Source organism: Lathyrus oleraceus, chromosome 4, assembly GCF_024323335.1.
Source record: "Lathyrus oleraceus cultivar Zhongwan6 chromosome 4, CAAS_Psat_ZW6_1.0, whole genome shotgun sequence".
NCBI classification, from domain to species: Eukaryota; Viridiplantae; Streptophyta; class Magnoliopsida; order Fabales; family Fabaceae; genus Lathyrus; species Lathyrus oleraceus.
The window spans coordinates 218,807,718-218,824,842 of NC_066582.1; the positions used below are offsets into that span (position 1 = coordinate 218,807,718).

Genomic DNA, 17,125 nt, shown 5'->3' on the forward strand with positions numbered 1-17,125 from the left:
TGAGATGCTCCTATATGCATGGATACATTTCACTTATACTTTGAACATGTTAGAGGATGAATGCATTCTATGATATGATAACACCGTTCAAAGCACACATTAAGAGCAACTAAAAAGGTTTGACATCATTAAAATAAGGACTAGGAATCTTTGCCCTCACAGTATACACTCCATGAAACCTTGAATAATCGACCCCGAGGCACATGTCTCAGTCTTACGGAGCATTCTTCTTTCGTTGTAAAACACCTAATCCAACATGGATGAAAAAGGACATAGGTGTTTACACTCCTTGAAACCCTGAACAATCGTCCCCGAGGCACACATTTTGGTCTTACCAAAAGTTCATCTTCTGCAAATAAGTTTCATTATCACTTTGGATGAAAAAGGTACATTAGCATACACACTCCTTGAACCTCGAATAATTAGCCCGAGGCACATGTCTTGGTATTACCGAACGTTCGACATCCTCCTAAAATAAACTCAACCAATCAAATCTTTTCCGCCTTAGTGCGGTGTCAAAACCTTTTTACAAACAAAAGATGCTTCGTCCATTCTGAGACAATGCAAACAACACTTCGTTCCTACCATGCGCAAGAAGTTAGAATGCTTTCTGCTCTAATCCAATAAGAATATAACTCTTGATATTCCAAGTTATGTTGTCTATTATGACACTATGATAATGTTCACTTCTCCATGTTTTGGGTAGCAAGCAATGTTTCACGCTCGAATGCGACTAAGTACCTTTCGTTAAAATATACCAATCCACAAACATTTTCTACCTAAAAATATGTAGCCTTGAGTTCCCCATCACACCTGGGGATATGTAGGAGTAAAATTCAACGTCTTGTTAGGCACCCTAACAAAAAACTTATTTTAGTCCTTTTCTCTTTTCAAACTTTTAATAATAAAGAAGAAACAAACAAAATCTAACATTCTATTAGAAGCTAACTAAATGGTTCCCATTGAGTATAATGGATGTGAGGGATAATAATACTCTCCCCTTGCATAATCTACTCCTGAACCCGAATTTGGTTGCAACGACCATTTTATTTTTCTTCAAGGGTTTGATCGATATTTTCCTTTCCTTTTGGAATAAATAAAGTTCGGTGACAACTCTGTTATCCTCTCGAGCATGAAAGCGCTCGTGGGTATTTTTCGCATCGTGACAGGGCAGGTTTATTAAGAGTCCCATCTTCAATCATCGCATCCTGCAAAATTAGAACAAAGGTCTACCAACACTTATAAATAAATGTGATGCGCCTCATTAAAAACCCTGCTCTTATAGGGGAAAAGAGTGTCTCCCCATTAAATAATGTTTTTGAAATTAATTATACAATTGGAAAAGGTGATTCCTCGCCTTAACTAATCCAACTGATAACCAAACCAAACATGATATTAAGCCTAATGAAGTATCTCAACTCTTCCTAACTTCTTTACTTGATACTCTCACGCTCCTATAGAATAGTGCAGTCAAACTCTTATATTCTAGAGGTGTCATATTTTCTCCACATGGCTCTACTCTTGACTTTAGATCCACAACATTTTTTGCGCATCTAGCTATTGGGCGTGGGCTAAAACCATAGTTTCCCTCCTTGGTTTTAAACTATCTACACAACATCTATTGGCATCTCCATATCACTTAGGATAAGCTTGACCTGCCCATTGGGTAGCAGTTTCTACATACACAGGTATAGTTTAGACAAGGCGGCTCCCAATAGGTTGAAAGTAGGCCACCCTATAATCGTGTTATATGAGGAAGGGGTGTCTATGATGAAGAATATCACCTTAATCGTACTTGCACTTTCCCGAGTCCAAAATATGGTCTTCAGGATGATGTAACCCTTTACTTACACTTGCTCATCGAAGAATCCCACTATCAAGCCTTAGGAGGCTTTTTGGTCGTCTAGATCCAGGCAGAGTCTCCTGAAGGTGTCCTAGTTAAGGATATATGTAAAACTCCCTTAATCAATTAGCACCTGCTTAATTTCCCAATCATCACACTTCACAGTTATGACCATGTGATTGTTTTCACAGGTATCGATACCAGTGGCATCTTTCTCAGAGAAGGTGGTCTCACACTTTAAATCTTTATTCTCGCTCAAATCAGAGCTGATAGGTGATCCTTTTACGATAAAAACTTTATGCACATATATTCTACGGGAATAGCTAGTCTCTCCTCCCCCGACGAACCCATATACTATGGTGTTGAAGGTATGAGGTACAGGCATGTGTTTATCTCCTCTGCTTAGATCCTTGCCCTTTTTTGATCTGGAGCTTCCAGAGGCATCCCACCCTTGAGATCTAGAGCCACCTCATACGTATTTCTTCAATTGACCTTTTTGGATGAGGCGCTGAAACTTACTTTTGAGATGGTAGCAGTATTTTGTATGGTGGCCCTTGACCCTATGAAATTTAAACCATCTTCTTGGTTCAGGCCCCATGGTATCTGATTTGAGGGTTGGCGGAAGAGGAATATCATGTGTATGGAAACTTTTTCGCCATATTTGTTCACAACAAGTATTCAGAGGTGTGAAGTTCTATGCATGCCTCCATCTTCTCTTGAAGGTTGCCTTGTCCCTGATGTGCAAGGTACAATGGCTTATAAACTGTTGCTGCAAAGACTCAGGATTTTCAGATGTCCATTCCTTGGCATCCCTAGCCTTCTTTTCTGAATTTCTCTCCTCAACTTTTATGTAACATTCGACCCGTATCAACAATTCCTCCATGAAAACGGAAAGTCTTTGGGTGAGAGATTCATTAAAATTTATGGCCCTCAGTCCAATCTAGAAGGCTCTCACGGGCATCTCTTGGTTAATGAGGATGAATTTGATGGTCGCCTCATTAAGTCTGGCGAGATACTCTCTTAAGGATTATGATGGGCCTTGGTGAATATTGAACAAACTGGTAGTTTACATCCTCATGTGACAACTTGCTAAGAATTGGTGGACCGACTTATTTACTAGGTCTTAGTAGCTAGTGATTGAGAGTCATATCGGGTCATATACCACCTTAGTTTGGTGTCCCTGAAGGTGTTGGAGAGGAGCTTGCATTTTAAAGACTTTAAAGCTTTGATAATCGCCATATGCATCTTAATGGAGGCGACATGCTTCCGGGGATCACTTATACCATCTAATTTTGCGAGCGAATGTGACTTGAAACTTTTTGACACTATGGGCCCAAATATCGTCAAAAAGAGGTTAGGGTTCCAAAACTTTTGTATCCTCAATCGGTTCTGCCTTCTGTTGGCGCTGGCGAAGGTTAAGGATGTTGTCCTCTAAATTCTGGTTGTGATGACGCATGTCTTCCATAGCAGCATGCATCTCCGCTATAGCCTCATGGTCACCGTCAGAGTTGTTTCCATCTGAAGTAGTTGATCTCATGTTCACCATAATGAAAAAGATCAATGAGGAGGTCATGAGTTAATCATTAAACGATAGGGTGGTCGATATCAGTTTTGCAAGGGCCCCACTTTGGGCTCTATTTGTACTTGCTAAAGAAGTACAATGAGGGTAGCCATGCATTCGAAGGGTTGTCTATGATGTTTAAGTTTGTTGATGGTGTTATTTCTTCTCATAATGATATGAAGCTTTGTATATGTATTTTCAGGGTGAATGATTTTATTTCTTCTCAACCCTAAGGTTGGGGTATTTATAGAGGATCCTTGGGCCTGGGTTAGAGAGTGGTTATCTTTGGTCCTCTATCAGAAACGTGGATAGGGAGGGAGGTATACTTCCTTAGATCATGGAGAAGACATTTATCCTCTTTAACATTATTTTCTACAATGTTATGATGGGACACGTCATCTCCCACGTTCATTAAGAAAGTGGCAATTGGAGTGAATTCAGGTGGACTAAGCCCAAACCGGCTACTAAAATCCAGACGGACCCATGGCCTATTCGGCCAACCTATGGCTTCGTAGGGCAACTCGCTCCCTGTCCGTGTTTCTTGCCTTATTTCAATGGACTATTTCTTCTTAGGATCCAATAAAATTATATTGATACAGACACCAACTTTTAACCTATACATGTTTCAAAACACTAAAACTCAATATTAAGTTAGTATTCATGATCTTTCTCTTAAATATTGGAAGTCTAAAATTATTTTTGCTATCGTAAGAGTTGTTAGAATTACTCTAGATTTAGGTGAAACCACTAGTAGCAAAATACTTCGGTATTTTACTATAATATATATGGATTCACCTTTTGAATTTCCTAATTTTCTTTTGTTAAAAAGAGAAAGATACACATTTAATATTGATATAGACTATGAAAAATTCTTATTGTTTTACAAATGTTGTTAAATAATTTATCATTTTTTGGAAAATTGTTTTGTATGGGAGAAAACACAACACCAAAATATATTGGGCATAAATTTATTGCAAATATATCCTTAAGAAATTTATTCCCAAATCCCTAGAGATTATGGAGGATGATACTCAACCAGAATCACCTAGACATCATATTAGTAATAATCCATAAATTGAAGACGCTCATGAGAAAGTAGTATTACCAAATATCACCAACAAAATCCCTCATGTGTATTATCACAAGTTAAAGATGTTTTAGCTACAAACTTGGTGGAGAATCAAGTCAAAAAATAAACAAAGAAACAATAGAATAATATTTTTTCTAAAATGTGTATTATTAGTTACAATATTAACAAAATGGAGGAATTAAAAAAATCAAATAAAAGTGAGAAAGTTGTGCATGTTTCAAATAAAATATATATATTCAACAAGTATTCATCTCTTTTGATTAAATGGCAAGTTGCAAATTATTAAGTCAAACTAAATAAACAAAGTAGGACCACAATTTTGCCTAATAATGGTATAGCTGATTTAATTCACTTGATTTCTTTGCTTAGACTGGTCCTCCATGTGGGGATAATATGAACTTAATTTTAATTTCCAAAATGCATTAATTTGTTTTGAATTAGGGAACAAGAACTAGCTTATTTTATCAAACCATAGGTTTAAAAGCCATTTATAACGGACAATGCTGAATAACGCATGCCTATACCTCTGATATTAGTTAATTGCTTCTAAGAAAATTTATCATATAAAATAGAAAATTTACAAGCCTGCTTTTAATAATGGTCGTATTGACTTGAAGATATATATATAATAGAAACTTCAAATTCTTATATACGTGTCAATATTATGTCATAAAGTGTTGTTTATTTTGAGTGTAAGAACTCTAATTAAAGTATATAAATGTTATAGATAAACTATTTTTAGTTTCGGTGAGACTATTTTGTTCGATTAGAAGCAAATAATAATGATCATTTTCTTACAAGATTAAAAAAATATATAAAGATATTTTTTAAATAAGAATAATAAATATGTATTTTGTTATACTTATAACTGAGTTTAGAGTAGTATTATTTTATGGAAAAAATAATTAGAAATTAATTACCCGTGGAGCATAAATTAATTGATTATCTAACTCTAGAATGAGGGGATCATGACACCGGCGTCTTTCCTGTTCCTCCTCCCATCAATATGATTATTACCTTTGATGGAAACAACCTTTAGAAAATCCCCCAAAAAAATGGTTTTCTTAATTCAAATCTTATATTAATGGGCTTAAATAAGGAATATAATTAGTGATTGAGATATTTTGAAATATGGATATGGGTGAAAATAACATTACTGAGGAAAATTTCTTTCACGAAAAATAGATACTGTTACGATTGATTAATCGTTGTAAGATATGGTGTGGTGATAAATATGTTTTTTTTTATCATGGATGTCTCAAATAATCAAATAATCATTGTGATATATATAAGTCATGGGTTCGAAACTCAGCAGCATCAATTTAATTAAAGCGCGAATAAAATTAACATTTAACTACGGTTATATATTCCAATAGTGGTGGTATATATGAGTTTATTATAAAATATGTTGATTGCTTATTTTTCTTTTCCCCTCAATAAATATATATAACCATTCAAAATAATTTAGAAGATAATAATGTGAAAAATCAAATTATTCTTGAAAAACAACTTAGACGTTTAACTGTCAAATTGCATGCATCTTGTAATTTATCTCACGTTTTTTAACATATAAAATTTGGTTCAATGCCCCAAGGTCTTCAAAGCAACGATTCATTCTCTTATAGTTTATTTTGCAATGCATCAATTTGTTGACTAATTTTGAATCATCATCATAATTTTAATCGATGATGATTATTATGATGACATTGATGAAGATGATTCAAAATTTCTCAAGAAATTTGATGTTTTGCAATATAAAATAGAAGAAAGTGAATTGTTACTTTGAAGAACTTGGGGCATTGAATCAAATTCTATATGTTAAAGAACGAGAGATGGATTACAAGATGCATGCAATTCAAAAAACATTGATTGATCTAAGTTGGTTTTCAAATATAACCTAATTTTCAGATTATCATTTTCTAAATCAATTTAAATGAATGCATATTTTGTGAGGGGGGTAGTGAAACAAGCAATCTACATACAATACAATAAACTTAACTTGAATTAAAAAATGAGGCAAACATTTTGAACAACAAAAACATATCAACTCATAAAATGTTTCACAAACGTACCTTTTATTGAAAAGATTTGTGGAGAATGAAGGTGAAGAAATAATCTACTTGTCTCAGAATGGAATCCATAATGAAAGAAGGATGAAACTAAAGTGAGAGTGGCAAACTTATGCCTCTTGATCCGGGTCTTTCATATAAGTATGCAGCTTTCACATTAGCTTCATCCTCCTTGTATTTTTTATTTATTGCAACACAAACCATTTGTGAGCCACACCTACAAGTCAAAATGTATATTATCATGTTAACCTGATTTGGAAACATAAACTAGCATGACATTGTAATCCTACAAACAACATGTTAACATGATTTAGAAATATAAACTGGCATGACATTAATAGCATTTAACATAAACAGAAACCCAAGTAATGTCTAATACACTGATGTCTCTATTGAACAGATATTTTTAGATTTTTAAGAAGAATCAGTGTCATACATGGAACATACATGGTAACTGAGATCCATTTCAGAAACAGAGATTCAAGTAGAGATAACCCAAAAAACACGAAAATCATGCCAAATGAAAACCCTAAGCTTTCCTCCAAATGAAAACACGAAAAATATGTCAAATGAAAGCGTATGAAAAATAAAAAAAAATTGGAAGAACCTATACATAGAAAAATGGAAGAAAGCATATGAATAACATGGAAGAAAACATATGAAGAAGAAGAATGATAAAGCATATAAACTTGATCACCTTTTAGTATGAAGAAGTTTATGAGGATGAGTTTGATGCATATGGAAGAGAGAGATGTTAGGGTTTTGTTTTGAGAGTGACGGTTATTCTATGCGAAAGCTTGATAACTTCACTTGTATATATATATATATATATATATATATATATATATATATATATATATGTGTGTGTGTGTGTGTGTGTGTGTGTGTGTGTGTGTGTGTGTAAAAATCCACAGCTGTTAAAAAGACCGTAATAAAATGTAAGTACTATTACCACGGTTTCTGATAATAACCATGATAATAAGTACTTTAATATTAATATATTTATTAGACTATAAGAACCTATCACAATGGTTGTTATTAAGGACCGCGGTGAAATATCTTTCAATAAAATAATAAAAAATTCAGGCGGTTGTTATTAAGCCCTTAGTATGTTAGCACATACACAACCAAAATATGAGAAGAACAACTTGAACAACATCTGAAAATGCACAAGCATTAGATATGTTATTGTACATAAGTTTAATTAGGCTATGAAGCCTTTACAAACATAAATAAAATATGCCTAGATACAAGGGTCATCAAACTGAAAGAAAAACTTAAATCTTCAGGATCAGAAGCTCCCTTTAACATTGAAGCCTTCAGTCTTCATGCCTTATTGAATCCAAGAAGTTATCTCAGTCTTCATCTGACTCGGAGTCACTTGAATCCATTATCTCTTCAACAACAACTTATATCTTTCTTATCTTCTCAGGATTCAAATTGGTGATTATTATCTTCTTAGTGTCAGGTGTCCCACTAGAAGGTTCAACAATGGTGATGTTATTCCTAACATCTCCTGCTTTATTGTCCTTATTTAACCAAGACTCCATCATATCACCAACATCCTTAGGAACCTCAATGTCTTTGATAGGTACGCTTCCACTAGATTGGTTAGACAAATCTTCAGAATTTTGATTCATGTTGAGAGGAAGAAGCTTATGAGGACGAGTTCATTGGATGTGGAAGAGAGAGATGCTAGGGTTTTGTTTTGAGAGTGACGGTTATTCTGTGCAAAAACTTGATAACTTTGCTTATATATATATATATATATATATATATATATATATATATATATATATATATATATATATATATATATATATATATATATATATATATATATATATATATATATATATATATATATATATATATATATATATATATAACTTATCACCACGTCTGTTAACAAAATTCGTAATAAAATGTAAGCACTATTTACCACAGTTTTTGGTAATAACTGTGGTAATAAGTATTTTAATATTAACATATTTATAAGACTATAAGGACAAACCATTTTTGTAACTATAAAATAAAATAAAAATGTTGGTGTTGGGAATCGAAGCAAGTAACATTTCATCTATCACAATGGTTATTTTTAAGGGTCGTGGTGAAATATCTTTCAATAAAATAATAAAACATTCAGTCGCACGAAAATGAGATATTACTACGGTTGTTTAAACAGTCGTAGTAAGGTGGTGTTACCAAAGTTATATTTTCTAGTAGTGTAGATTGAAGGCTTTGTCAAGTCTAAGTATTGATCTAATAAAAAAAATCAAAGTCTAAGACTTATGTGTAGTCTATCATAAGCTTATTTTAAAACTTGAGTTTGACTTTTTTGAAGATGTTAATGATCTATTAGCCTACTTACAAAGCATGTATCCTTTTAACATATGTAAATAAACAATTCAAATAATGTTTAAATAGACAAGAAAATCAAAAGAACAATGAGATTAAATGTTTGTTTGCATTGATTTATCTAACCTTATCTAGTAGCATAAGTTTTGTGAGACTATTTGTTTGGGATAACTTATGAAAACAACTTATGACATTGCTCATAAGGTTTTTTCAACTTTTTTTCACAAATTCTTCTAGATAACTAAGTTTTACTTTTTATTTTAATATAAAATAAAAAATACAATATAATAATAATGATTTTATTCACATTTATTAAAATAGGCTACTCTAATAGGCTTAAAGAGTATTTTTATGATTTATGGTCTAACCTATTTAACTAAATATGCTTATAAAAAAGTATAGATCTTTTCTATTTAAAAATAGTATGGTCTGAAATTGACCTCATCCATGTCCCTAACCCACGCCATGGAGGAATATTTCCCCCATCCTCACATATCCCCATGGAGAATCGAAGATCTACGGAGATTGAATTTTAACAATGATACTATGATACTAGTATTTCATTTTTTTTATCAAAACTATGATACTAGTATTTCATTTTTTTACTTAAAAAAATATATTTTCCATCTTTATTTTTTTATAAATAAAAACACATCTTTATCAACAATAAAAAATGCAAAAATACTTGCAGTAACAAAAACATAATCATTAATTTACTAATTGAATGAAAAATAAGTTACTAATTGAAGTATAGTGAAGTTGAAGAGTAAATACCATAAACACAATTAACAAATGAGTGTGGTTATTGTGATAATGATGCGAGAAGATGAAATGAGAAATGAAGGAGACAAAAAGAATTGAGAAAATAAGAAGAGGAGACGGTGTGTACAGTGTATGTAATGGGCACACTTTTTAAGGGTTGCGTATTTGGGTAGAGAAATAATACATTATACAATGAAAAAAATGATCCACTAATAACTCTTAATTTTCTAATATATTAATTATTTTTTTAATAAATAAAAACATAAAAAATTATAGAATTATATATTATATAATATATTATATATAAAAGTTAAATAATAAGGTCAGAGTCGGGGAATCTGCGGGGCAGAAGGTACTTCCCCGATCCTCGCACTAAAGTGTCATTGGGGGAATTTTTTCCTCCATCCCTATCCCCACGGGGAAAAAATCCCCGATTTCGGAGCTCCTCACAGATAATCCCCATAGGGATCCCCGTTAATAGATGCAAATTGACATCCCCACGAGCTATTTACGATTTGGCATGTGGTAATTTCTATCATTTGAAGTTCTTTTAATAATGTTATCTTTTGTAAGAAAATTTTAACTATTTATCATGAGGTTACTTTCGTTATGAGTCTTTTTTTAGAAATAGGTTCAGTCTCACATTCCAAATCCCCTCCCCCCTCCGCTTTCTCGCTTGGCCTAGGAGAAAGATCATTTATTATACTTAGGTGAATAGGGGTGTGCAGGATGGTCAACTGACCTCTCTTAAACTATTGGATGTATTCCTACTCTTCTTTCAATTTGGTGTTTTCAGGAGATATCCTTGTTTTTTTTTCTTCTTTAGTCTTCTGGGTGGTTTAGTTTAGAGGCTTTAGTGGTGGTTTGATAGTTGTGATTCTAGGTGGTTTGCTCCTCTTTTGTTCAGTGTGTCTGGGTTTGGTTGCGTGGTTTGGTGGCCTTCATTTTTTATTAGCTTTTTTGTTCAATTTATCATGTATGAACTTTTTTGTTTTTGTAATATATCTCATTTTACATTCAAAATTTAAGAAATTGATCAAGGAAAAACTCTATAATAGTGTTTGTATCTAGAAAATCAAGTTATAAGTGAAGTCATGTTGGTTTTAAAGTAGGTGGGTTTTTTTCTTTTCACCCTTCAGACTAGGGTATTCTAACGATATGGAATACCAATTATATGGAGGTGCAATTTTCAATTTATTTGAATCAAATGCTAATAACTGGTGGCAAGTTTCTTTTCGAGAGGGAATTTGGCTCTATAATGAATGTGTGCACTTCTTGCAATTGAAGGGGTAAGCAAGATCTTATTAGAACAAGATTTGGTTATGCATCTATACCTCGAGTTTTGATTATAACAATGTTGTATTTATGTGAGAACAATTTTGGTACCCTAATGGTTTGTTATTGTGTAGCTTTAACAAACAGTCCTGATTCTGATCATATGACGTGTAACATCATCAGTTTCTGAACTTTGCGTTTTAAATCCGCTTTTGCGTTGCAATTAGAAGTTCTGAAAGACGTCAATATTGTTGCTGAAATGTTCTTTCTGATTCGGAGTTATCTCACCCATCAGAAGCTTCTGAGGAGACATTAGGTTGATATTGCAATGTTCTCTCAGTTGTTTTGCTTCTAGACGTGACTCTGATCAACAAGCTTCTTAAGTTGTATTATGTAGCTGAAGATTCTGAAGATCTCAAGACATACGATTGAAGTTATCAAGGTTCTGACTGAGATTTCTGAAGACTCTGAAGATTCTGAAGACACTGAAGAACTCAAGCCAGACTACTGACGATGTCAAGGTTTTGACCCAAGGTTCTGAAGTTTTTGAATCCAGCTCTCTATTTCTTCACTTCATGCTTCAATCATCTTTTGTCAGAAGCCAATGAATCTGAAGATAAGATCAAATGGGAACGTGATAAATAGTACATAGTACAAATCGATAAACCTTTCCACTACCTCATTTTGTGGGTAAGGACTATACTATTCATCACACCTGTCACTGAATATGTGGGCGAAAGGACGTATGTGGTATCATTCCTTCTCATCCAACAGTGGACAACCTCTCAAGGAGCTTTCCCCATTTTTCCCTCCAACGGTCACATGCTTGCACACACATATATAAATATATATATATATATATATATATATATATATAGAGAGAGAGAGAGAGAGAGAGAGAGATTTATATAGATTTGTATATGTGTGTATATATATATCTATATCTATATATATATATATATATATATATATATATATATATATATATATATATATATATATGTCATACCCTGATTTTGGTCCTGAAAAATTTTCCATCAATCATTCATTTTCTTTCCTCCTCATGACCATTTCATCTGGTCACGAATCTATCCACCTACACTGATTGTTTAGACAATGCCGCTACTTGCCATTCCATGACTATTAGATTTTTACCTCTCTATTTGGGCTTTAGATGTTTGTTATATTTTGATAGAATCAGTTGGAATGTCATGACTTTCATTCTCATGTCCAATTTCAATCCATATTTTGTCTCCCTCATAAAACATTATTCATCTTTTATTACAATTATTCATCCATGTGACCATTCATTTTTCATTGGCATATTTTTTAGTTCTCACCCACTCTTTTAATGAATTCCTATGTAAAGTACAAAACATTACATTAGGTCATCATCCATATTCATTTTCTCATTCATTCATAATTCAAAGAAATTCCATACATATTTCTTCATTCACATTTATATTCTCCATTTTCACATTCGAGATTCTACATTTCATATTCATAATTTTCATTCATATTTCTTCATTACATTGGAAATTTTTCATTCATATCCAAGAATTTCCATATCCTCATTCATATTTTGTTTATTTCATTCATTTATTCAATCATGGTCCACCATTTACATAACATATGACTAATTCATCATACATAAGGTCTCTAAAATGCAAAGAAAGATTTTTTTTGACTTGCTACAAGAAACACCAATTTTTCATTTATATCAATGTCATATTCATTACAAATCAATAGTTGTCCAAAACATACATGATTTACAAAGGTGGCACTTAAGTTTTAATTACAAAGAGTAAATTGCCAACTCCGCTCTCAATGCTATCAACACCTCCATGGCTAGTAGATTGCGTAGACTTCTTAGAAGTTGGGAAGATAACCCTGATTTCGGTTTTGTCATGGTAAAGGGCAGTGGCCGGGCATTTGCAGCTGGTGGAGATATTGTTGTGCTTTATCGCTTATTAAAAGAAGGGAACATGGAAGCCTGCAAAGAATTTTTTAGAATAATATATGGTTTTATGTACCTTCTAGGTACATAATTAAGGCCACGTGTAGCTCTTCTGAATGGCATTACCATGGGTGGTGGGCAGGAATTTCAATCCCTGGAACATTCCGAGTTGCAACAGACAAAACTGTTTTTGCTACCCCTGAAGTTCTTATTGGTTTCCATCCCGATGCTGCAACATCTTTGTTACCTTTCACGTCTACCTGGCCACTTAGGAGAGTACTTGGCTCTGACAGGGGAGAAGCTCAACGGAGTAGAGATGGTTTCCTGTGGGCTTGCTACGTATTATTCACTAATTGTAAGGCTTCCACTAATTGAAGAACAGTGGGGGAAATTGGTTACTGATGACCCATCTGTCATAGAAACCACTTTAGAACAGTATGGTGGTCTTGCATATCCAGACAACAGTAATGTACTACAAAGGTTTGAAATTGTAGATAAATTCTTTTACCTCTGTGTTGTATGTACCAGATATGCTGCAATTGGCGGTAATACACCAGGAAATCTGTTAACCAGATTCGGAATCTCACGTTTCCAGTGGCTAGTGGTCTTCGCTAATGCTTGCGTTATGGTTCACCTAGCTGATTCATACCAGTAGTGCCAATCCTACAAGAAATTTCAAAAAATATGGCATTAGTAAGTTAGGCCAAATCCACGACGGTAATTTCTTTTACTAACAGTTCAGAAACATAGAGGAAATCCATCAATCACATGACAGCTATGTGCGGAAAGAGCAATTTATATGCATATCGATGGCATCGATCCTTGTTTTCTAAGATTGGAGCCTGTCTTCAAATGTTCAATGTTGAAGCGTGGTAGCTTAAAAAGCATTCCTTTGACAGTGGAGTAGTTGGCTACGCCCCCTCATGATTATTTACTTGCTGGATGCCATGACGGAACGGTTGCCCTATGGAAATTCTCTACAAATTCTTCGTCTAAATGTGATGATACAAGGCCTCTGCTTTGTTTCGGACATGAAGGCCTTAAGTTTTAGGACCTACGTAATCCATTTCATTCTCTGAGGCGACCTCCACCTTCATCCATTGGTCGCCATACCTGATGAGGTGCAGTAACAACAGTTTTGTCCGGCTCTAGTACCTGAAAAAAAGAATGAAGATAACACCGATGTCAATGCACATTTTGCAATAGTACATGGAAATTTGCCAATTGGAGATTAAAAAAAACAGCAAAGCATGGTTGTTGTTGTTGTTGTTATTCCTCTTCCCACACTCTTGTTCTCATCATCACACACTTTCAATTTTCGAATACTCAAATTTAAAGCCAATGCCACACTTATCACAAACTCCGATTGGTTTTAAGTCGATAGACCCATTGGAAACTATGGTTTCATGAACGTTACCACTAATACTGATCAATATTCTTTTGGTGAAGAAGGAGGATTCAAAAGTCAAGATGTTCAAGAAGGCTTTATGAAGGAAGGGTTTCTCAAGGTCTGCTCACACAAACACTTGTTCTCTTTAAGTTTTATCTCGAAACACGAGCTGGTGGTGTTGTGGCAGATATGATGGCTGCCAACGAGTTGAATTCCCACAGGTTCCTTCAAGTCAGATACTTTAACCATTCCATATTGCTTCTACTTCACTGTGGTTTTGAAACTACTGTCGGAGGGCAGTGGCTTTCTTTTCGTGATTACGGGAAATCTAGCGCAGAAGACTATGCAAAAGTTGCTAGTGACAAGGTATCAAAACTATCTTTATGGAATAACTTTGAATGAGGGCATACAATGAAAGAAAGACGGCGTTTCATTGTAATTCTGCTTTAGGCAATGCTCTTGCTGCCAAGGAGACATTGTACTTGCCGGCATCATCCAAAAAAACTCAATGTGGCGCAATATCATCCTGCAATAACAGTTCATTTTCAAACCACCAAACACGTTAAATCCTAGAATATGAGAAGGAAGAAAACAACATGGCAGTGGCAACAAAAGACCAATCAAGCGAAACACATTGAAATCGAGCAATGGAGATGTACCTGAACTTTGGAGACTGAAAGTATCCCGAAACAGTGCTTTAGTCCTCGGTCTTGTTGTGTACCAGGTTTAGGAGTAAACAGTAACAATTTGGGGCTTAGTTCAATTTCGACAACCAAGTCCTTACGCTCCTTTTCTTTCAGCTTTTCTGCTCCTTCTCTTAATTCCAGTCTTTTCATGTGGGAAGCGGAGAGCAGCTCATGTGATGTTGGTTCTGCAGAAAGACCAATTGGTACCATATTTAAATTCCATAAAGCTATACCAAAGCCATGCTCGCAAGTTCGACATTTTCTCCTGCAGACATCAAACCAATATTCCGGTAAATTCATAGCGGTAAATATCCCTTTACCGGCGGTAAATGTTAACAAACAACCCAAAACAGAATTGAGACAAAGTTAAGAGAGGAAAGTACATGGTTCGTATTACCTGTTCCAGATCAAACACCAAATGAGACAGACAAACTATGAGCACCCTAAAGGACTTCCAAAGGGATACCCTTTTGATCTCCATAGCCAAATCAAAAACCCTAACAGGGTGAGTATAAAAGGGGGGGGGGATACTGTTGAGGGGAGAGAAAAAAGGTGAGATAGAGGTGAAGGAGAAAAACCCTAGAGGATTGGACGGCGACTGAGAGCGAAAAACCCTAGAAAATTGAGCGGCCACTGTTCAGAGGGTAGTGAAAAAACCCTAACATTCTTCCACCGAAAAGAGGGAGCCGCCTCCTCCACTAGATCGCGACCACGAAAACACCGGAGAACCGATCCAATACGCCGTCAAACCACCGCCGAATATCCAATCTTCCATCATCTTCGTAGATCCGGAAGCGTTACGGTAACCTCATTCTTTTCCTTGATCCATGGTTGAAAAGTTGATCTTGTTTGATTACTGCTCATGAAAGTATTATTGAAAAATGTTTTTTAAAAGAGAGAAATCGAGAATGAAGGAGACTACTTGTTTTGCTTTATTTCGCTTACTGTAATACAAGGAGAGAGAAGATGCATTCCACCGTTTCCTTTATTATTTCATGGCACTGTTTTTTATTATTTCTTTACTTTTCTTAATGGTTGTAACACATGTCGTCTTGGCACAGGTTATTCTCAAATTTTGAGAGCAAAGATTTAGTCCATTTTAGAATTGCATCGCCCCATTTTCGGGATTTGCATCTTTTTTTTTTATGTTTTACATTATTTATTATTTTAAGTGGAATTGGTATTTTGGGCTTGGCCCATTTATACTCTATTTTTTTCAAATGTTTACACCCCCTTGTTTTTTACTTGTTTATATGTATTATTGTTTAAATTAGTAATTCAATTAGTCAATTAATTATTGTTTATGTTGATTACTTGATTATTGGATTTTCATGTGTGTCCACATTCATATGTGGACGTAAAATGATCTTGGTTGTTCTCAGTTATTATTGTGTTTCGATTTGGAAGTTGAAATTCAAGTTGACTTTCGAACATTATGTAGACGCACAAGTTTTGTTGCCCGGCTTCTTGTAGAGTGACTCTTACGTGAATCCACTCTAAGTTAGTTTGGGGAGAAATTCAATCGCTTTCGATTTCAGTTTGTTTCTAGTCACATGGCTTACTCTTGGGATTTCTCACAATGAGCTCTTAAGCAATACCAACTTAATTCTCAATAATTTCAAACCTTTGTACACTAATCATTTTGAGATTTAATTATTTTCATAAGAAAGTATGAAGAAAAAGATTACCTGGATGGAATATCTAGTTATAATCCCGAATATTAGGCTCAAGCTGTAAGAGCTTGCAAGCCATAAATATTCGTCTTCCCTCCAAAATATTTGTAAATATTCAAACGTCTTTTCTCAATAAATTTGAAAGAAAAGGATTACCTGGGTGGAATATCCAGATGTAGTCTCGAGTATTAGACACAAGTTATAAGAGCTTGCCGGTCATAAGTACTCGTCTTTCAAACTCAAAAAATACTTAATTCTTACCTTAACACTTTTTCAATAAAAATGGAAATGGAACATGGTGTATACCGTGCACTCCTGAGATTAAGATTCAAGGTGGATGCCTTGCCTATCTTAGCTCTCGCCATCGTCTAAAATTATCAATGCGGTTTCTTCAAACCCTTTCTCAATCAAACCTCAAAATGCTTAATTCTTATTAAACATTTTTTTCAAATAAGATGGAA

At 34.3% G+C, this 17,125-nt stretch overlaps 1 pseudogene; it reads left to right on the forward strand.

The window, feature by feature from the left end:
• Positions 1 to 12,766: 12,766 nt before the first annotated feature.
• LOC127136748 (3-hydroxyisobutyryl-CoA hydrolase-like protein 2, mitochondrial) lies at positions 12,767 to 13,570 on the forward strand (annotated as a pseudogene).
• Positions 13,571 to 17,125: the final 3,555 nt, after the last annotated feature.